The 22,977-nt window shown below is 39.6% G+C and overlaps 1 protein-coding gene and 1 long non-coding RNA gene across 4 annotated transcripts in view; both read left to right on the top strand.

Annotated features, from left to right (window-relative positions):
- Positions 1-22,977, top strand: part of LOC134213397 (AF4/FMR2 family member lilli-like) — a 227,331-nt gene that overhangs the window by 57,143 nt on the left and 147,211 nt on the right. The gene's annotated exons all lie outside the window — the stretch shown is intronic.
- Positions 12,232-12,634, top strand: LOC134217696 (uncharacterized). Its single transcript, XR_009981132.1, has 3 exons — positions 12,232-12,341; positions 12,400-12,512; positions 12,574-12,634. It is a non-coding gene; the product is annotated as an uncharacterized LOC134217696 (long non-coding RNA).

The raw sequence follows: 22,977 nt of genomic DNA, 5'->3' as shown, positions 1-22,977 counted from the left end.
GAATCAGAGGGAATTACGTTCATAGATAGTCAGAGAGGTCTCATGCTAACTAACATCGTAATCGTTTAAAGTCATTTTGTCATTTTCTTGTCAGAGTCAAACTATTTTGTCAGTTTTTATGCTATTTATACGTCTATTGTCATTGTACGCGTTCGAAATCGACCGAAGCAGTTTTTTCGACTCACATGGAACATGTTGCCCAATGCTTCATCGAAGAAACTGAGTCGGAAGTTTTTTTTTATCAAGTATAAGAAAGTGTTCAAACCCCGATTTATAAAAAATGTTAATAATTAATAACTTTTGAAGCAGTTTTCCAGCCGTACAAGGATCATGTCGTCCATTAAGACACTGTTGAACTGGCTCAAAAGACATTACATTTACAACTCTAATAGATACTCTTTCCCATTATCTCATTCCTAATCATATAGATTTTTTTTAATCTTTCGTTTATTTTGGAGGCTCAATTGCCGAATCATATAGATTGATCTGTACGATGTCATTCTTGTCTTTATGGTCAGAAGGTATGAAGTATGCGTTCCTTGAATTACTTTGTTTGCCTAAGTTATTGGTTCATCCTGTGTCAATACTATCAAACACAATGTAAGTTATGTCTTGTAAAAAGTGGAAATTGTTCATGCATTTAGTCTATTTTATTGTTATTCCTTTGTCAAGGTATTACTATTATTATGTTCTAATAAGTAGTTTGATCGTTTCCAAACTAACTGTATTTATCTATCATGTACTAATGATCAGTTATGAGTCAGCTATAGGATTCACTTTTCGGTGGTAAAGTAAAGCTTCATCACGCCTATTCCCTACTATAAGTAAAAATTATCGTGAATGAAGCCGTCATAAGATTGTTCATATACCATAATTATAATTTGCGGTATTTTTTATTATTGCTCTTCGAAGTGGGGCATAACAAAATAAAACTGGCACCACGTTCCTAGTTTTGAAAAAACTTCTACTCAGTGAATCCAGCAGTCGATTCCCTACGAATGTCTTGAATTTTGTCTTGTTTTTAAATAAATGCCTAGCTAGCTAAATGTAAGCGTGGCTACGACTCATCGTCACAGGGAACGCATCAGAAAAGTATTGCCGAAAAGAAGAGAACTCACATCATTATCACTGATGAAAAAGGCCTCTGCTTGGCTGCACTACCATTCAAGGCTCCAAGACACGAGATCCGTTGGATCACATGCAAATGCCGTAAATTAGTGCGTCAATGCCAGATATGTAACGCGGCACCAAATAAAAATAGTCAACATGTGATACCACCACGACAGGATATGTCTTTGGTTGCCATATCAGTGCTAATGGCGTAAGCCGACCCACCGCGGCAAGGTAACATATCCGAGGGGAAGGAAGGTAGGCGACACCTTATTATAATATCAAAATTAGTAGAATATGCTAAATAAGAATTTATTTCAAAATTCTAATAAATATTTTGGCACTCATAATTGAAAGGACGACGGCTTTAGGTGGAATTAAATGGGATACAACTAAATTGTCTTATTATTATCTAAAAATTAGCCCTTCTGAGTGTTAAATTTTGCTTTTCTCGTATACTAAGTATACGTAAAGGCTATAAGTTCGCTCAAAAACAAACTTTTTATAGGAGGCCTGAGACCTATAGTGTTGAAGACCAATTGACACAGCTTGACGAATAGAGGTGATGTTTGTGTGTGTATGTGGGCGTGTGCGCAAAACAAATTTATCCATTATTTTGGCCCCTATCCTTAACTGAACTGCCCTTAAGTTTCATTCAACGGGGAATCCTGTGCTATTGAAAATTGGCCAGATCGGACTATGGGATCAGAAGCAGTGTTGGTAAAAACTCAAAATCTCAAAACTCATGGATGATTCAAATAAAGCGTGAGTTGAAACGCACCCAACTCAGCACCTAAAACTCATGGATGAGTTGAATCATCCATTTGAATCATCGTAGGTTTTGTATTGTTCTCCTTCGTTGATTGAGATTTATGAGTGATTTTAAAAAATTGATCAGAAGTAATGTCCAAAATACGATTAAAAAAAACTATAAAAATTCCACTCATTTTTTAAACTTATCTAACGAACAAGAAAGCCACCAACACCACTAGGTGGATCAATCAAAATGAATTGCATATTATTCGGCAAATCGGTCGAACGAAAATTATTTTTTTGTTAAATTTGTTAAATATCTTGAATACACAGCACACGTTTCGAAATGGACAAATTTATATTAAACTAGCGAAAGAAACCCAACTTCGCCCGGGTGTTGCAAATGTCACAATAAACTATTTGCAGCACCGCACTCTAGATCAATTTCGGTGCGTTTGTTTTGTTTTCCTCTACAACTGACCCAAAATTGTATTCTAATGATTTTTCTCATTTCCACGTTAAATTCACCAACTTTTCGTATATACAAACCTTGCGGATCCCAAAACAAATCGATTGGGGAAAAAATCTTACAAATCGGTCAACCCGTGCGTCAGTTAAAACTCAACTCAAGGAAGGAAATCTCAACTCATTTTTATTATATAGATTTGCGAAGAAGAATCCACCTGTCTTGGAGGGACTCAAACCTTATCTCTGGATAGAAGTGATAACCTTTACAGAACAAGACCATTCACGGTCTGAGGGAAGCTCTTATGCGGTAGAGCACTATTTTTGAACTAAATTAATTGAATTAAGCTCTAAATACTGAAAAATTGTGCGACTGAAATTTGTGCTTTTCAGTACCTCTTTCCAATGGTTTGAGGCATAATGAAACCAAATTTTGCAAAACGCAACTGACAAAAGTTTTGTAATTTCCCAACGCTTATTTTGGTGTAATAAAAAGTATATGTAACCGCATACAATTTTGTATGAAAGTCTTTTTACTTCAACCAAGTTTTCCAAATTCCATACCATTTCCATAATACCATATTGGGAGACACGGCATTTTCTACAGGTAAGGAGCGATGAGAGCGATCAATTTTGAATCCAGCGTGACACTAGAAAATAGCATATTCCCAGTATTCACAAAAGTTACCAACTATTAAAATTAAAAACAAAGGGAGGAGACATATAAGACAAACAAAACAAATAAGACATATTAGACAAATAAAACAAATAAGATAAAAAAAAACAGTCCACTGGATACTCTTGCAGGAATTCGTCAGGACATTCTTCCAGGATTTCTTTCGGATATTCCTCCAAAAGTTCCAACGGATACTTCTCTAACTAATTCCTCTGAATATTCTTTCGGATATTCCTCCAAGAAGTCCACTGGATACTCCTGCAGGAATTCGTCAGGATATTCGTCCACGTCTCTTTCGGATATTCTTCCAGAAGTTCCTACGGCTATTTCTCTAGCAATTCCTCCGAATATTCTCTCGGATATTCCTCCAAGAATTCATCCAAGAATTCTTTCGGATATTCCTCCAGCAGTTACTACTAATATTCCCCCAGGAATTCCTTCGAATATTCCTCCTAAATATTCCTTCGGATAATCCTCCAAGAATTCCTCCGAATATTTCTCCAAATAATCCTTCGGATATTTCTCCAGAAGTTTCTCCGGATATTTCTCCAGGAATTCGTCTGGATATTCCTCCAAGAGAGCCTCCGGATATTATTCCAGATATTCCTTCGGATATTCCTTCAGGAATTCGTCTTTATATTCTCCCATGAATTCCTCCGGATATTTCTCCAGAAACTCCTCCGGTTATTCCTCCAGGAATTCCTCCAAATATTGCTTCAAATATTCCTTCAGATATTCCTCCAGAAATTCGTCCGAATGTTCGTCTAGGAATTCCTTCGGATATTCCTCCAGAAATTCCCCCAGAAATTTTCTGAACATTCCACCAGGAATTCCTCCCGGAATTCGTCCGGACATTGCTCCTGGAATTCTTCCGGATATCTCTCCATATATTCTTTCGAGTATTCCTCCTGGAATTTTTCCGGATGTTCCACCATAAATTCCTCCGGGTATTTCTTCAGGAATTCGTACGGATATTCCTTAAGGAATTCCTGTTGATATTCCTCCAGGATTCTTTTTCCAGATTTTCGTCCAGGAATTCCTCCGGGTATTTCGCCAAGAATAACAACGGATATTCCTCCAGTAATTGCTTTGGATATTCCTTCAAGAATACTCTGGATGTTCCTTCAGGAATTCGTCCGTATATTACACCGGAAATTACTCCACATATTTCTCCAGGATTTTTTCCAGATATTCCTCCAGAAATACCTCCGGGAGCCCTGAAGAAATATCCAAAGGAAATTGTGTAGGAACATCCGGAAGAATTCCTCGTGGGATATCTGCACCGGAGGAATTCCTGGAGGAATATCTGGTGTAATTCCTGGTGAAATTGTGGAAGAATTATCTGGAGGAATTCCTGAATAAATCTCCGGAGGTATTCATGAGGAATATAAGGAGAATTTCCGGAATGAAAATCCGGAGGAATTCCCGAAGGAACATCCGAAGGAATGTTCAAAAAATTTCTGGTGGAATATTCGGAGAAATATTTGAAGGACTTCCTGGCGGAATATCCGGATAAATTCCTAAAAAAATATCTGGAAGAATTTTCTAAAGAAATATCAGGAGGAATTCCTGGAGGAGTATTTGGAAAAAATCCTGGAGGAATATCCGGACTGATTCCTCAAAGTATCCGGATGAATTCCTGAAGAAATATCCGGACGAATTCCAAATGAATTTCTTGGATAGTATCTGTATTTCTTCCTAATTCCTAAAGAGACATCTGGTGGAATCCCTGAAGAAATATTTGGAGGAATTCCTACAGAAATATCCGGAAAAAATCCTACTGGAATATTCTAAGGAATTACTGGAGAAATATTTGAAGAAATTCCTGGCGGAATATTCCGAGTAATTCCTGAAAAAATATCCGGACGAATTCCTTAAGATATATCCGGAGGATATATAGCCTCCCGTATCGGTACACCTGGAGATCACCACTGCAGACAGAATCACAAATCGACCACGTTCTGATTGATGGACGGCACTTCTCCGACATTATCGACGTCAGGACATATCGTGGCGCTAACATCGACTCTGACCACTATCTGGTGATGGTTAAACTGCGCCCAAAACTATCCGTCATCAACAATGTTCGGTACCGACGACCGCCGCGGTACGACCTAGAGCGACTGAAGCAACCTGATGTCGCCACTGCATACGCGCAGCATCTCGAGGCAGCGTTGCCGGAAGAGGGTGAGCTCGATGGGGCCCCTCTTGAGGACTGCTGGAGTACAGTTAAAGCAGCCATTAACGACGCAGCGGAGAACAACGTCGGGTATATGGGTCGAAGTCGACGGAACGATTGGTTCGACGAAGAGTGCAGACAGATTCTGGAGGAGAAGGACGCAGCGCGGGCGGTTGCGCTGCAGCAAGGTACCCGGCAGAACGTGGAACGTTATAGACGGAAGCGGAGACAGCAGACCCGCCTTTGCAGGAGAAGAAACGCCGCCTGGAAGAAGCGGAGTGCGAGGAGATGGAACAGCTGTGCCGTTCTCAAGATACACGCAAGTTCTATCAGAAGCTCAACGCATCCCGCAAAGGCTTCGTGCCGCGAGCCGAAATGTGCCGGGATAAGGATGGGAGCATCTTGACGGACGAACGTGTGGTGATCGAAAGGTGGAAGCAGCACTACGAGGAACATCTGAATGGCGCTGAGAGTACAGGCAGTGAAAGTCAAGGCAGCGGAGGAGATGACTACGTCAGTTCAGCGGACGATGGAAGCCAACCAGCCCCCACCTTGAGGGAAGTTAAGGATGCCATTCAACAGCTAAAGACCAATAAATCAGCTGGTAAGGATGGTATCGGAGCTGAGCTCATCAAGATGGGCCCGGAAAAGCTGGCCACTTGCCTGCACAAACTGATAGTCAGAATCTGGGAAACCGAACAGCTACCGGAGGAGTGGAAGGAAGGGGTTATATGCCCCATCTACAAGAAAGGCGACAAACTGGAGTGTGAGAACTTTCGAGCGATCACCATCCTTAATGCCGCCTACAAAGTGATATCCCAGATCATCTTCCGTCGTCTGTCACCATTAGTGAACGAGTTCGTGGGAAGTTATCAAGCCGGCTTCGTTGACGGCCGCTCGACAACGGACCAGATCTTTACTGTACGGCAAATCCTTCAAAAATGCCGTGAATACCAGGTCCCAACGCACCATCTGTTCGTTGATTTCAAGGCGGCATACGACAGTATAGACCGCGTAGAGCTATGGAAAATTATGGACGAGAACAGCTTCCTGGGAAGCTTACCAGACTGATCAAAGCAACGGTGGATGGTGTGCAAAACTGTGTGAAGATTTCGGGCGAACACTCCAGTTCGTTCGAATCGCGCCGGGGACTAAGACAAGGTGATGGACTTTCGTGCCTGTTGTTCAACATTGCGCTAGAAGGTGTCATGCGGAGAGCCGGGTGTAACAGCCGGGGTACGATTTTCAACAGATCCAGTCAATTTATTTGCTTCGCGGATGACATGGACATTGTCGGCCGAACATTTGCAAAGGTGGCAGAACTGTACACCCGCCTGAAACGTGAAGCAACAAAAGTTGGACTGGTGGTGAATGCGTCAAAGACAAAGTACATGCTTGTGGGCGGAACCGAGCGCGACAGGGCCCGCCTGGGAAGCAGTGTTACGATAGACGGGGATACCTTCGAGGTGGTCGAGGAATTCGTCTACCTCGGATCCTTGCTAACGGCTGACAACAACGTTAGTCGTGAAATACGAAGGCGCATCATCTGTGGAAGTCGGGCCTACTACGGGCTCCAGAAGAAACTGCGGTCGAAAAAGATTCGCCACCGCACCAAATGTGTCATGTACAAGACGTTAATAAGACCGGTAGTCCTCTACGGACATGAAACATGGACAATGCTCGAGGAGGACTTGCAAGCACTCGGAGTATTCGAGAGACGGGTGCTTAGGACCATCTTTGGCGGTGTGCAAGAAGACGGTGTGTGGCGGCGAAGAATGAACCATGAGCTCGCCCAACTCTACGGCGAACCCAGTATCCAGAAGGTGGCTAAAGCCGGAAGGGTACGATGGGCAGGACATGTTGCAAGAATGCCGGACAGCAACCCTGCAAAGATGGTGTTCGCTTCCGATCCGGCAGGTACGAGACGGCGTGGAGCGCAGCGAGCGAGATGGGCAGACCAGGTGCAGAACGACTTGGCGAGCGTGGGGCGTATCCGAGGATGGAGAGATGCGGCCTCGAACCGTGCATTGTGGCGTCAAATTGTTGATTCAGTGTTATCTGTTTAGATGTTAACTAAATAAATGAAATGAATATCCGGAGGAATTTCTGAAGAAATGTTCGGATGAATTCCTGGAAGAATATCCTTACCAATTCTTGGAGCAACATTTGGAGGATTTTCTAAGGCAATATCCGGAGGATTTCCTTGAGAAGATTTCAGGAAAGAATATTCGGAGAATTCACTGATGGCATTCCTGGCGACACATATGAAGGAAGTTGTTTTGTTGGTCTATTTTGTCTTATTGATCTTATTTATCTCATTTGTCTTATTTTTCTCATTTGTAATATTTATTTTATTAGTCTTATTTGTTGTTTGTTTTTCACATGCTTGCTTCATCAGCACCACGATCATCACTCGAATCCAGCTCATTTGTAACCTTCGTATAATAAATCTATTATAATATTTTCCAATGTTGTTCCAAAAAATGTTTATGTTTTCATATTCCTAAGTCAGTGGGAGTTTGTTCATCTCCTCAATTAAAAATAAATTTCTTGCACATTGTTCTAGTCCCTTTTGTTCTTTATTTATTACCAGACTAAGGCCGGAGTGGCCTGTGCAATACATAAAAGTCTTCTCCATTCAGCTCGGTCCATGGCTTCACTTCGCCAACCACGCAGTCTGCGGAGGGTCCGCAAATCGTCCTCCACCTGATCGACCCACCTTGCCCGCTGTGCACCTCGCCTTCTTGTTCCCGTCGGATCGTTGTCGAGAACCATTTTCACCGGATTACTGTCCGACATTCTGGCTACGTTCCCGGCCCACTGCAGTCTTCCGATTTTCGCCCGATAGAAACTCGTGGTGGGTGGCTTACATTGACCTCTCTCGAGCCTCTTCCTATCATGTATTTCGTCTTCGACGTGTTGATGACTAGTCCAATCCGTTTAGCTTCGCTTTTCAGTCTGATGTAGGCTTCCTCCATCCTCTCAAAGTTACAGGCCATGATAACAATGTCGTCGGCGAAACCAGATAACTGGACGGACTTCATGAAAATCTTACCACTCGTGTCAATCCCTGCGCTTCGTATTACTCCCTTCAAAGCGATGTTGAATAGCAGACACGAAAGACCATCACCTTCCCGTAATCCTCTGCGCGTTTCGAAGGGACTCGAGAATGCCCCTGGAACTCGAACTACGCACATCACCCGATCCATGGGCGGCTTGATCAACCGTATCAGTTTATCCGGAAATCCGTGTTCGTGCATTAGCTGCCATAGCTGGTCCCGATCGATTGTATCATATGCGGCTTTGAAGTCGATAAATAGATGAGTCCCTTTTGTTCTCCGTTTACCGAAAATTCCCAAGTAATTGTAAACTGGAAATGATGAAACAATTTTCGCGACACGTGCTTTTTTAATGGAAAACCCTTCCCGCAGACCTTTAAGGTCACGTTTGCGTCGGTCATCATCAGAACCCGATTCCAACCTCCACCGCGGTTAGCTCTTTTTTTGTAAATTGAATATCTTTGAAAAAGATATTTAATTTGCATACGTGACCTTCAAGTGGTCTTGTTGTGTAGGGGTTATGACGCCTATCTAGAGAGTAGGAGGTTGAGTGTTCGAGTCTCTTCAAGACACGTGAGTTCTTTTTTGCAAATTTTTTATCCATTTGTCCATTTCGAAACATGTGGTGTCCATATAGGCAGTCAAGATATTTAACAAGGATCGAACAAAGTTTTTTTGTGAAAAATTTACTCTATTTAATCGTATTCTTGCATTTATTTTTTAATTCCTATTTTTAATATTTGATTGAATTTTTCATCTTATTCTTTTTTATTGCACGTTGAACTCAATGATTGTACAGTCCATTCATAAACACAAGGAATCTAAAGAATTATACACAGCAAAAACGATACGCCCACAGATGACATTGCGATGTCTGCGACATCGAAACGATTCATCTTTCACCATTAATTCTGAGATCTCTGTGAGATGGTATCAAATCGCATTATGTATTCGCAAAATCAAGGACCACTGACTTGTAGACTGCTTAATTCTTATTTAGGATGACTCACAGCTTGAAGGGAATCCTATGAACATGAAATGATGTGTCGTCCCCCGTGCTTCTGATTCAATTTTCAAGCTACAAATTGGAGAAGCAAAAGAGTCAAACTTGAATGGTGGTTGTCCGTGGTGTGACTCATCTGCTCGGAAACCTGTTATTCGCACGTATGCGGCTACGAGTTTCGGGATGATTCCCCGTGCGCAGCTGACGCATGCCATCAGTTGAGAGTCAGTTCAGTGGTCGTTGGTAGCTTTCTTTGTATTTGCATTTCTTATTTGGCGTGTCGAAATGCTTTAGAATCATTCTAATAATGATTTTTTATATCACATATGTGTGACAAAATACTCAACCATAAATTATTGTAATGGTGGAATCGATGTCATTAAAAGTTATATTTTAGATCTTTCTCTATTTTATTCAATGCATGGGAAAGGCATCATCGTCTGTTAGTTAGATAAATCTGTTTTTTTTTTTTTCATTTGATTTAGCCGTTGTTGACTTACGACTGGAGTGGTTTGCTCGGTGCAACAGGCTTGTTTGTATTTATATTACATTTTAACGCTTGATTTGAAGATTGAAATCTGAGTCATGTTTGGGCGTTATTGTTGTGTACAGCATCTTTAATTTGGGTTCTGTGCTCAGAACACGGTGAAGTGTTAAAGAATGTAAGATTTATTTGGCAATTGATTGATATATTGTTGTTAAATGAGGTGGTTGGTAATGGCTATTGTCCGTATACGAGTTGCGAATAAATGTACCTATAAATTGAATCTCCCATCGGTTATTTTAATTTTAAGGTAACGAACGTGCCTTAATTAAGATAAAAACGCATTGACCAATTGAATTATTAGTGAGATTTAAAAAAATTGTTTCCAATCGTAGCAAAGAAAGATCGACTGGAAGAAATATAATTAAATAATTCAAACATTTGCCTTCTGGGTATAATGCACAACTTGATCGCAATGTAATTTATCTGAGTATTTTTATTATAACTAAAATTAAGATGCCTACGTATATAGATGGTTCATATTTTATATGGGTAATTATATAAATGTAACATGTCGACTGCTTGAAAAGTGAAAAAAAACAAAATATACTCGGAAGCACAGAGTTAAGTCTGCATTCGGTAAAATACTAAACGAGTATTAGATGGTCAAATTAAACAGAAGTTAAATATGTCAACCCCTTCATATTAATGACCCACATTACCAGGAGTTGGACAATCAAAATCGCATTAATGTAGCCCGTGTGACGGGATGTAGAAAGTCGATAAACATCAACCAGAAGCCCAAACTGTGACCGACCTCTACTCTGGACCAGAGACCATTACTGCCGACAACGCGAGAAAAGTTCATAATCATACCATTCATCGGCAAACCACCACAAACCACCATCAACGCCCGCCATTCGTGAATGGATAATAATTCCGCTGGACCTTGCCACCACTTTCGCGCGTGTTTTGATGCTTTGACCTACAATCATCAGGTGGGCACCTTTCTTGCCAGTCTCTCTTGTCTAGTTTATTTGTGGTCATCCGGCCCCATGAAAAAGCGTTGAATTTTTAATTTCGCCAAGTTTAAATTACCCACCTCCGGGCGCACTGAACGAATATTTGATACTACTGGTCTTCAATTGGGGCCATTCGACAGCCGGTGGGCTATGTTGGCGTTCATGAAACTATGAAACTAGAATATGCTATTGGAACTGGGTTTGATTTTTTAAACCGGTTTACAAAATATAATGCTTTGGAATTTATTTCACTTTCCTAGGGAGTACTTTTTAATAATGTTTAAATAGATATTTATAGGGACAATTATGCTTCGATTTAATGCATATCTTGTAGAACACAAATCCTAGAGCAGGCAATGTATTAGTTAGGGTTGTTATGCTAATGAAGAAAAAAGAAGTTTGTTTTCAGCAAACTGGGGTAGAAGGAGGAGGGGATTTAAAGATCACCAGTGCTGCACTGGCACTGATGGCCGAGGTTCGAATCTAATACATAATGGATTGGTCGGTGGTTGGAAGCAGCGCTTGTTGTGCATCGGAGCGCGACGACGATACGCCGATTGGATTTTCTCCAATTCTTCGGATGGCGATGATGATGAGAGGCTGTGGCTTTGGTGTTTCGATGGGATTTTCGTTTGGTCTGTCACGTTGTTGAAAAAAAAAAACGAGGCGAGTGAATGGTCGGCTTGAAAAATGTACGCCAATGTCAAACACCGCGGCAATGAAATGGCTAAGAAGTGTTTCCTCGTCGAAATAGAAAGGAATTTGCAATAGAAAGTAGGGGAAGCACCGATGTACAACTATTGTTATGTTCCCAAGTTCTTGCATTTAAGTGGAAATTGTGATCGTCATTTGTTCATATAAACTGGCTGCAGCAAAAATATATTGTCCAGTTTGTTTTAATGAGTTTTGAACGTTTTTTAAAATCAATGGATTTCATCAATTTCCACAGATTTTTTCACATTATTGTAACTCTTCTTCTTCTTCTCCATGGCTCTACATTCCAACTGGAACTTGGCCTAGCTTTTCAACTTAGTACTCTATTAGCATTTCCTCAGTTATTAATTGAAAGCTTTTCTATGCCCGCCATTGCATGAGTATGTATCGTGTTACACCGCGTTTACTTCAACAAGAATATTGATTAGAATATATGCCCAATCATTTAAAAAATGCCACCACTAAACCCGCCGCACCACAGAAATAACACCCAGCTCTACCAGTTCGATATAATGCGATGTTGGTAACACTCGCACTACGATTGACACTCCTAATTTTGACGTGACATACTTCCGTTGATTAAAGCATTAGAAGCAGCAGATCGACTGACGTACGGTGTGTTAAAGTGTTCCCTTTAAGAAGTTTACCGGAACTGCGGAACTGATGATCCTCTTAAACAGAGGAAAAGCAATCACTATTGCACAGGTGAAGATCTCGTCAAATTGATGATTGAAATTGAACTAATAATCCCTTGCCATACAGTGACAGACATTGCACGTGTGAGGAATAATCCTCGGCAGGCCCAATACCCCATTAACTACAATTCCCAATATCATCTGGAAAAGTGACGCCGAAATCACAAAACAGAGGTATCAGGTAAAACAATCTTTGCAATCGACACTAGATCAACCAATCTCAAACCCTCATTGATCAGATATACGGCCGGCTACCTGTCACAGCATAAGGTGCACAATACCGACGAACAGTCATCGTACCAAGCAACCCGTACCGTCGCACAGTACGAACCACGAAGAGGCGACAGTGCAGGTAAAGAGGAGTAGTTCATTAATCTAAACCACCAAGATAATCATAAACCACCCCTTCGCAGCTTCCATCCCGCGCAAACGGACCATATCCACCAAATCACTCCCCGAACACAGAAGGCCCTCGGGAGAGGTAACACAAATTCTAAAAACCATTGGTCAACATGCGCACTCATGCAATTACCCTATTAAGGGCCTTTCTTTTTTGATAAATAAATAGCAGCAGTGCGACGACAGCCGCGCTCACGCCACCGACATCGACACAGCATTAGCCTGGGCGTGTGAAGATCGTCCCGATCGCTCTAACTAGCAGTGTTAGATTACATCCTCACACTATACCAAAATCCAATTGGAAAACTCAGTGGTGAGAACGACGAGCCTGTGAGAAACTCACTAATGTACGCTGAGCTTGGAGAGCGTCGCAGTCACACTAGTGTTGAGCATCAACGTTGCCCACTAGTAACTCGGGTATCACGTGTTGACGGTTAGGAAGAAGGGTGAAAGGGCCCAAGCATCAAGTGTAGCACGGTGAACAAATGGTGCGGAGTGGGTGGTAGCAGAAAGCTGTAGTGATTGACGGAAGGAAGAAGTGTGATCTGTGCATCGTGGTGTGAGCAGCATAAGGAAGTAGTAGAAGCAGAAAGAAGATCGTGGCTGGGTGTGCATGCAACGTGGATGTGTGTGCATGCAACGTGAGAGCGGTTGGAGAAACAGTGCAGATGCACTTTCGAATAGAGCGCCGTCGAATGGTGCCGAGCAAGGACGTAGTAAGTAGGGGCCCCTAAACAAATGATAGCGAAGACGTTCGCTGAAGAGAGCACTACGGTGCAGGAAGGAGGTAGGCTTAGCATGTAAGACTTGAATGATGCAATACAAATATGTACCGTAATGCTTTGTGTATAGTATTATTTTGATTTGCGCAATATTTCGACCAAGTGCAATTTATCTTCTTGGTACTGGGTGGAGGAGTAAATACTGTAAAGGGCCGGGCATTTGTCTTTGGGTATTCTCATGCTTTACGGCGGTTATAAATAAGAAACCGTAACAATCGTGTGTGGCTAGTACAATGGATACCCTATGCCCAGGGAGTCGAAAATGTTTCCCACCTGAAAACATGCTAGACCGGACCAAAAATCGAACTCGCCGTCTCCGGATTGACAATCGTATGCCTTTGCTCGCAAGTCTACTGGATACCCCTACCCATTATTGTAACACTACGCACAAAATGAAAGCAATTTCTATTTTCGTCTCAAAAAATAAAAAATCTTCAGAAAGGCGTTAAAATGAACAGGCTTTTCAACTAAAATGAAATTTAAAATAATTTCTCTTCATCGCATTACTTTTGAATAGAGAAAGAATGCTGTTTGTAAGCTTAAATGAATGAAACATTTTACTGGACGTCTTTTGGCCAGAACGACCGTTTGGGAAAAATGACCATTTGATCGGCAAAGTCATTTGGCCGGATAGGCCGTTTGGCTGAAAATGCAATTTCTTCAAAACGGTCGTTTGGCAGAAATGTCAGAAATGTCAACAATAGTGAATGTGAAAAGTGTGAAGTGATTAACGATAAGTGAGAAGTAAGCAATAAGAAGTAAGACGGCTCAAATTTACCTTCTCACTTTTTTTTTCAATGTGAAAAATAAGAAAAAATGCGAATTTAAAAGTCAGATGTCCGTGAGTCGTTTTACTTTCCACTTCTAATTTATTCCTTGTCCTCTCATTCTGAAAAGAAATGAGTAATGAGAAACAAGAAATAATTAGTGAGTAGCGTGAAGAGAAAAATGGGACGTCTTACTTCTCACTTCTAATTCCTCATTTCTCAATTTCCACTTGAAGAGAGGAAGAATAAGGGATAAGTGAAGCGTTTCATCTCGCACTGTAAACATCTCATTTTTTAATTCTTATTTGTTGCTTCTCATTGCTGGTGAAGTGAGAATTATCACCTGAGAAGTATCAGGCCAAACGGAATTTGGCAATGGCAAGGTGGTTTTCAGTTTCACGTGAATGAATTTCGGCCAAATGACTTTTCCTCATATTCAGTAAGGGGAAAAGATAGCAGTTGCGAAATTTACTGCAAATGATATCCTTAAAGTTGTAATGTGTTAAAATATTCAGTCTGTTTGGTTATATACAGAGTTTTCCTCTTTCCTTGGCCCATTGTGGAATGCTCTCGGGATTTGCAATAGAGCCATAACACTGGAGAAAGACTGCGCAATTGGAAGCAACTCGTTTGTGTGTGACATGAAAAAATACACAATTTCTGGGTGAGAATTTTATCAAAAAACTAACTCTGTTAAAAAACCAAACAAAATTACAGCATCCCGAGCAACACTTAACATGCACGAGTGTCTGTGACTTATATACAACTAAATCTATCAATTAAGCTACTAGGAATTGTTCTTACAATAAGACGTCATTAATAGCATATAGCTAAAGCTTGAGAAGAACTTGCACAGGAAGCAACAACTCAAAGCAATTTGAAAACAAAACAATTGTGGGAATGGTACGAACAGTAGAACACCTACACTCTCTCCCACCCTAGGTTAAGTTCAATTTTAGGATAATTTCTTTCTCTGTTACATCGAATTTTACCATTTTTTATGTGTATTCATGGGTTGAATTGACAATGTTTAGCAAAGTTTTGCCTACTTCATTCGCTTATTTATTTAAAGATAAATATGTAAAAAAATGTTGCTGTTGCGCAGCTGTTCATTAAGCACTTTCACAGTTATTAACTGCGAGGTTTCTTAGCCAAGTTAACATTTTTGCATTCGTATATCATGAAACTAACACGTTAATACTTTTATGCCCAGGCAGGTCGAGAAAATGTCCATTCCGGGAATCGTACCCAGCCACCTTTAGAATGTTCTTGCTTTGTAGCCGCGCATCTTACCGGGTTAAGGAAGTCCCCACTTTTCTAATCATATAACCTTTTTTAGGCTCGTCTCGAGAATCATATAACGTGTTTAAATGTAATTTACTTGTATGTTAAGAAGTATTCTCAAGTAACATTTTAAGTTTTATAACGCTCTTGAAGACAATAATTTAATCTACGAGAGTGTTATAAAACCAGTATAAAACCAAAATATTACTAGGATTTTGACACCTTTCGATAGATATGACAAGCACTTGTTTTAAAACGACGCTTTCGATTCAAATTACATCTTTCATTTCATTGCTATTTGAAATAGTGCAAGATCTTCCTTACTGGAAAACAAAGAAAATATTTGAATGATATCACTTGGACGCTACTTATTGAGGTTAACATCATGTTTGGGATTTGGATCAGAGCAGTATTTGGGCAATTTTATTGAGATTTCTGGCATTTGTTTTATTATCTTTCATAAACATTTAGGCAACCTAAACAAAATGTTAATGAAATGTTCTTTAAAACAATGCAACAAAACAATGAAAAGCTCGTTTGGATTTGTTTTTCTGCTAAGAAACAAATATCCTGTTTATAAGGGTTGCCTAATGAAACCTCTTTTTTTTCTAACAACCTTTTTAGCCTGTCATAAGACGAGTTTATACAATCCCATTGAATTCCACCACTTAATTGTATCTTGACAGATACGTATTTCGACCTCAACCGACCTCAAGGTCGAAATACGTATCTGTCAAGATACAATTAAGTGGTGGAATTCAATGGGATTGTATAAACTCGTCTTATGACAGGTGAAAACATTCCACTAAAAAGCTCAAAATAATTTTCTTAACCTTTTTAGCTGAAATATTGAAAAACATTTCATCAACATGGAACATCTAGGGTAAAGTGCCTAATAGTGGACCTCCAACCAAATAGTGGACCCTCCAACTATTTTTGCATTATTACAGCACAATGTAAAAAATTTGCTACAAAATCCCATCGGGAGAACCTACCTAACAGTCCTATGATTTGATTACATGCATTGGAAATGCTATGGAAAGTAAAATCAGGTGATTTTAACAATTCTATAAAAAATAAACACGAGAGTGTCTATTATAGGAATATTTTGGGGGGTCCATAATAAGGAAAAAGAACGTCCCGAAACGAAACATGACAATCAAATGAAGTGTCGCCTATAGGGAAGCAATTTCCTATTATGGAACCCCAGGGGGTCTACTATAGGGCAAATTCAGTCAGACTTTAAAATGTTAATTTCAACAAATAACGTCGTGTATAGACCGTTCCGATAATTATAAATACACTAAAAAATAATCGGCAATTGGAGTGGCGCTTGATATTTCATGAAAATGTCGATTCCTCTTATAGATTACATCATACTCTTTCACGTGATAGCTAAAAAATAAGAAAATATGAAGGTTCGATTTTTGACCAAAAAATTTTTTTTGGCGCAAAATGGGTTATTTGTGGAACGTGTTTTTTGGTAAATTACCTATAGAGAAACGTATAACTGTTAAATCAATACAATTTTCAATACAGATACATAAAAATGTCTGTCTTGTTGCATTAACGACGAGATCTGATTGAAAAATGATTTCAGAAGATTCAGAAGATAACCTCAAAAAAAAAATCGAAAATAGAATAATCCTTATGAATACTTGGCATACATATAATGGCTTTAGAATCAGACAATTTTCAGGTACGATATATTCTGGGGTTTGATCTGGACACTAGTGACACAGACCACATTGCTCCAAAAAGTAAAAAACTGGCTGCATTAGTGAAAACGAGAGCTCGAAATAATATTTGATGTTTTTTGGGGCTAGTCGCTATTAATTTGAAATTGTTCTAATTCTCGTCCGATTGCTATTATTTAATTTTCAAAATCCATAATGGTTGTTAAATGAGCGTATCAAAATCAGATCGTATGGAGTAAGTAGAAATATTAATGATTTTTTTAAAGCAATAGCTGAAAAACATGTTGTGCGAAATCCTCAAAACAATGGGAAGTAAATTCATAGAACATGACAAATATTTGAAACATTCTTGAATACTCGATACAATATGAAAATAAATACAATTTTGGGCTATATGTAGCCATAAAACATAATAGATTACTTGAAAAAAATTGAAATTATTCTATAAACAAAGTGTATTTATTATTATCGGAACGGTCTATATTTTAGTGTTTTATGTATGTATCGTGAAGAGGCGATGCAGAACTTGCTATTAGATATCAAGCAGAATTAATATGTTGAAAATTTCTACTCCTTATAGGAAGAGCAAAATGTTGGGTATTTTCCCTATGATATTGAAGTATGTTATTTGCTTTAAAGTGAAGATACGATGCATTAAATTGTGTATACACCCGATTCTGTTTTTACACGGCCGTGTTGGCTAGGCTGAAAGTTGTTTGGTCGAATATACCATTTGGCCGGTCTTTTGGCCGAAAGCGTCATTTGGCCGAAAGTGTCTTTGGTCGAAAGTGTCTTTGGTCGAAACCGTCATTTTGGCCGAAAGGGTCATTTGGTCGTATAGGACATGTGGCCGAATAAGATATTGTTCAGGATTGATTGAACAGTTTATCATCTGTTCAGCATGTTTCATCAGTTGGTTTTCGTGGTTTGCTGGCTGTCGTTCTTGTGTTCCATGATCCTCACACAAGAACGACAGCAAAAAGCGAAACCCGCGATCTGGCCTGGCTGTACACACAATGGAGGAAGGACACGTGTTCAATTTCGAAAAAACCACCGTACTGGAGAGAATCGCAGACCCGGAGACCAGGATGATTGCGGAGGTATTCCACATTAAAAAACAAGGCGAAAGGCAATCGGTAAACCTGCAACGTGAATGTGGGAATATCAACAGCACGTACAATGTGCTATTGGCTAGGCTACGTGAAGGCGAACACAAACGAACAACAAACGATACCAATAATGTGGAGAACGAAACAGGCGCAGATGGGCGTTGAGAAATCTGTGATAGAGTAAAGGGTGGTGGGAAATTAAATTAGTTTAACCGAAGAAGGGAAATGGTCGCATTAGCGAATTGTGAGTGTTCAATTATGAATGTAAATTTGTGTAAAATGTTTGTAGTTTTTTAGTAATAAATGTTTATTTTTATACGTCTGATGATGGCTGAAGAATAGTAGGCCGAAACGCGTAACGTGAAAAATACCTTTTGATTTCATCGTCACCGAAAAAGCCAATCAATTTCAATTAATGAAATCCACGGTGATTAGCTCAAACCAGATAATAAGACATTTGGCCGAACGGGACATTTGGCTGAATAGGTTATTTGAAAAGTGACGTCTCGTCTCACTTCACGCTTCTCATTCTTTACAGTGAGAAGTGAGAAATGAGGACGTCTCATTTATCATTCCTCATTTCTTACTTCTCATTGTAAAAAGTGAGTAATGCGAAGTGGGTAACGCACTGCTGACTTCGCGATTCTTACTTTTTACAGTGAGAAATGAGCAATAAGAATTGAGACGTCTCACTTCTCACTCATAATTTCTCAATTTTCAAATTATATATTCGGCCAAATGTCCTATTCGGTCAAATGACCTTTTCGGCCAAATGACTTTCGGCCTAATGATCTGTTCGGCCAAATGGTATATTCGGCCAAACAACTTTCGGCCTAGTGGCATTCGGCCTAGTGGCATTCGGCCGAACGGTATTTGGCCAAACGGCCCTTCTCTACTCGGCCAAATGTCCTTTTCGGCCAGATGCCCTATTCGGCCAAATGACATATTCGGCAGGATGACCCTTTCGGCCAGATGGGTTTCGGCCTAGTGGCATCTTAGATACCACACCAACCTTGTCCTTAATCATCATGAAATGAACAGAATATATTTTCTGGTAGTACCACAATATATCTCTGCAAACTTAACGTTTCAACAATACACGCGAGTTAATCCACAAAAGTGTGATTATCGGAAGTATAAATTAAAGGTCTGCCAGGGCCTGCTCTTTCTCCAGACCTAAACTCTATTTAGAATGTTCGCAGCATGATAATTTAGGATATATTTAACATCGCAAAGGAGTAGGATAAAACGACCTATTATGGAGGGGTTAAGCACCGTGTCAAAATACCTGTTGGTTGATTTCCACATTGTAGTAGTTGAATAGGATGCTCGTTAACTCTAGTTTCGTAAATATTACGTCAATTGTGCTAAACTTATGTTGTTTTGTTTTCAAAACAATAAAAACAAACTACCGCAATAATAGGACGCAGTTGCCTATCGTTGCGATATTTTTTGAAGGTCAGTCCTACTGTTGCGGTATTGCATGTAATTCTTATGGAGAGCGATACCGCAACAATAGGACTTTAGCACTACCGCAATAATAGGCTCAAGGGATTCAAATTTTTAACGAAAAATGTTGATTTTTCATCATTTTGAACGAAATTTTGTCAAACAAAAGCTGTTCTAGTCGTTAATTCGAAGAGTTTTAGCGTACCCACAATTGTTTTCAATGGTATTATATCCAGAATGGATTACTTTAACACTACCGCAACATTAGGGCATACCACAACGATAGGACGTTTTACCCTAACTTTTATGGAATTCAAGAAAGTGATCAAAACAGCACGAGGCACCATCATATGGTGTACGAATGGAAATGTTGTAAAAACTAGACTGAGTAATGCTCTGATGAATAGTGAACTATTTTGTGTTGATGTTTATTAAAATATTTTTGGTGTAGGGTTACTGTACCAGTTTTGGCCACGCATCTAATTTGGCCAGTTTCTCGCATAACTTCGGTAAAAAGTAATTTTCGAGGGTTTTTTTTAGCTGTAACAGGAGATATATCATTTATGCTCCTTCGCTGTGGAAACTGATAGTTAATTTTTGGAAAATATGCATTTTTCAGGGTTGGCCATTACAGTTTTAGTCCTTCTATCCCAATCCATAGAAAATTCTTAAGAATTTACATGAGAAATTCTTCCAAATTTACTAAGATTAAGATTCAAAATAGTTTCTCTTGTATGTTCAAAATATTTTTTCTTGGAAATCGAAGTCGAGTCAAGTACGAGACACTGAAGACGGCCTTACTGTTGAGGTCGAAATACGTATCTGTCAAGATACAATTAAGTGGTGGAATTCAATGGGATTGTACAAACTCGTCTTATGACAAGTGAAGACATTCCACTAAAAAGCTCAAAATAATTTTCTTAATGTATATTTTTAATTTTTTTTCAAAATTGAAAATAGCCCAAAAAATTTTATTATTAAAAATTTTATCCGAATTAGCTGAAAATTTCTCAGGAGGCTCATTTTAGCATAAGAATTGTGATTCTGGGCTGAGCGGTTGAATTTTTGAAAACATGAAGAGGTCTAACAGATACTAATCCCAGGAAAATTTATACGTTTTTTTAGAATTTCAAGATTCCTTCAATTTATTTAACTCTTAAGAATATAATTTCTCAGAATTTCGAACAGAACATATCTGAAAAACTATTGATGTCATCTACTTTTCATTCTGAGAGACGCCAAGTAGGTTGATAAAAAAATCGAATTGTGGGATATGACATTTGAATTGGCCAATATATCGAAAATAAAACTGTTATTATTTTGAACAATTTGACCTAGTGTGTATTTTTTAACAAGTGGCTCGAAAAAAATGATGCTTAATAGGGGAACTGTTCCGTTTTCCATCTCACTGAACATATATTCATCCCATCGCAAAAAAAAATACAGCACCAATCTCGTCGCTTCTTTTTGGTAACACGCATGCTCACTGGTGAAAAAATCACAAAAATAAGAAACAAACCAAATTCCTTTTCATTGATTTGTTTTTGATGGGATGGAAATAGGAGCTATGGGATGAAGTGCCGAACCGTTGTCTTATATTAAATGTTCAGTATATTATTAGTTCACTGCGAAAATTTCAGCTCAACTTTTGTATGCAAATCGGCTTCTTCTGCTATCATTCTAAATACAGGTGTATAAGAACTTGGCTATTGTTTTAGTTTTGTTGGTAAAAGGATGGACCAACATTTGAAAAGGTCGTAACAGCCAAAGTTCATCCTGTTCGATTACTCTTGCACATACATACAAAGCTATATACATAGACAAAGAGCTGGAAATATTAAGTTTTGGCTATTACGTTCTTTCCAAGTTCTAGAAGGGTTCTAAAATTGTCACAGAGCGAGGTTGTTGCAGTAGTCATATGTTCTTAATAAGAAATATCAAACCAGAACCCATGATATACGCTCTCAGTAATCAAATTTTAATACGCATAACTGTTTCAAATTATGCACCTTCAATTTCTCTAAGTAAAGGTTTAAAAGCAGCTGAGTTTTTCACTTAACGTTTCCTTTCCTCACATTCTGACTGCAAAATTGATCGTTCCGGAGGAGATCCCTCTTGCGTGACTTTCCCAAAGCGAAAACCGGGAACCATTGACTGCAGCAAGCCAACCACAAGAAAGCAATTTCCCCATTCAAGCTATTCATAAAAGTGCAGCAACTGACGGAGCATCGTCGGTCGTTGCGTTCGCTGCGGCGAATTCATCCAGGTCACGCTCCTATGCCCGGTCTAATGACCGATGGTTCCCCACAGCAAGGCAACAGCAAAAGAAAAAAAAACTCGCCTGGGGAGGGTGTTACAGTTTGCTGCAGATATACTTCTAAGGGGGAACTGTAAAAGAGCAAATCGCTGAAGACTGCTCGTCGGTTCAGTTTTTTTTCTGCAGTCTCATCCATAATCACTTCCCAGTAAATAAAAAGAAAGCAGTCGTGCATCGTGGTGCTCCAGGTTGCCAACGGCGGAGTAGGTCTGTCGACGACGAAAGGAACCTTTCGTCCGCTACTTAGCACGCAGTGTCTCGTGTAGAAAAATAACTCGAACGGCCTAGAGACGGTGTGGAAAGCATTATGGTTTGTACATCCGTACACCCGAGCAGAGGCTTAAGCCAAAGTGACAACTTTTAGAAATCTTGATTTGCCTTGAAAATTGACATTGCATGAAATATGATTTTTTGAAGAATTACACGCATTTGTACTACTTCATAGGTATGTGATTTTGTTGAACATTTTCTTATGGAAGCACACTGGATACACACTTGTCTTGGAACTATCATTTTATGTTTCTTGAAAAATATAATGATGAAGTTTGAAAAAGATATGATCCAGCCTCGGGCTGAAAGTCTCTTTAATAAAGTCCAAAAAAATATAAAGCATATTTCCATGTGATATTGAATTCATTTTACATTTCGACCCTGGTCGTTATATTGCGTTACTGTTTTCTGCACAAACTACAGCGGACAGGAGAGAAAATTGTGGATAATGTGGATAATCACCTGAGATTCGGTTGAGAACGAGGCAGCATCCATGGAGCACGGTATCCTGGTCACATGCATACGGACCACTCTCTACAATGATGATGCACTGATAGTCTATCATTAGGCTTTCCAGTGCGTCCGTTTCGCTTGAACAGCATACACCAGGAGATCGCGTGACCGATAACCGGACGACTGATTCCGTCAATCAGTTCAGCAACAATTGCTAGTTGCAACAACGAACGAAAATCAACACCAATTAGGAAGGTGGGAAATGTGCATCAGAGACCCTGTGATTACGT

The sequence above is a fragment of the Armigeres subalbatus genome, chromosome 2 (genome assembly GCF_024139115.2).
Source record: "Armigeres subalbatus isolate Guangzhou_Male chromosome 2, GZ_Asu_2, whole genome shotgun sequence".
Taxonomy (NCBI): domain Eukaryota; kingdom Metazoa; phylum Arthropoda; class Insecta; order Diptera; family Culicidae; genus Armigeres; species Armigeres subalbatus.
The sequence above is the reverse complement of the archived record's forward strand: the minus strand, read 5'-3'. Positions and strand labels throughout refer to the sequence as shown.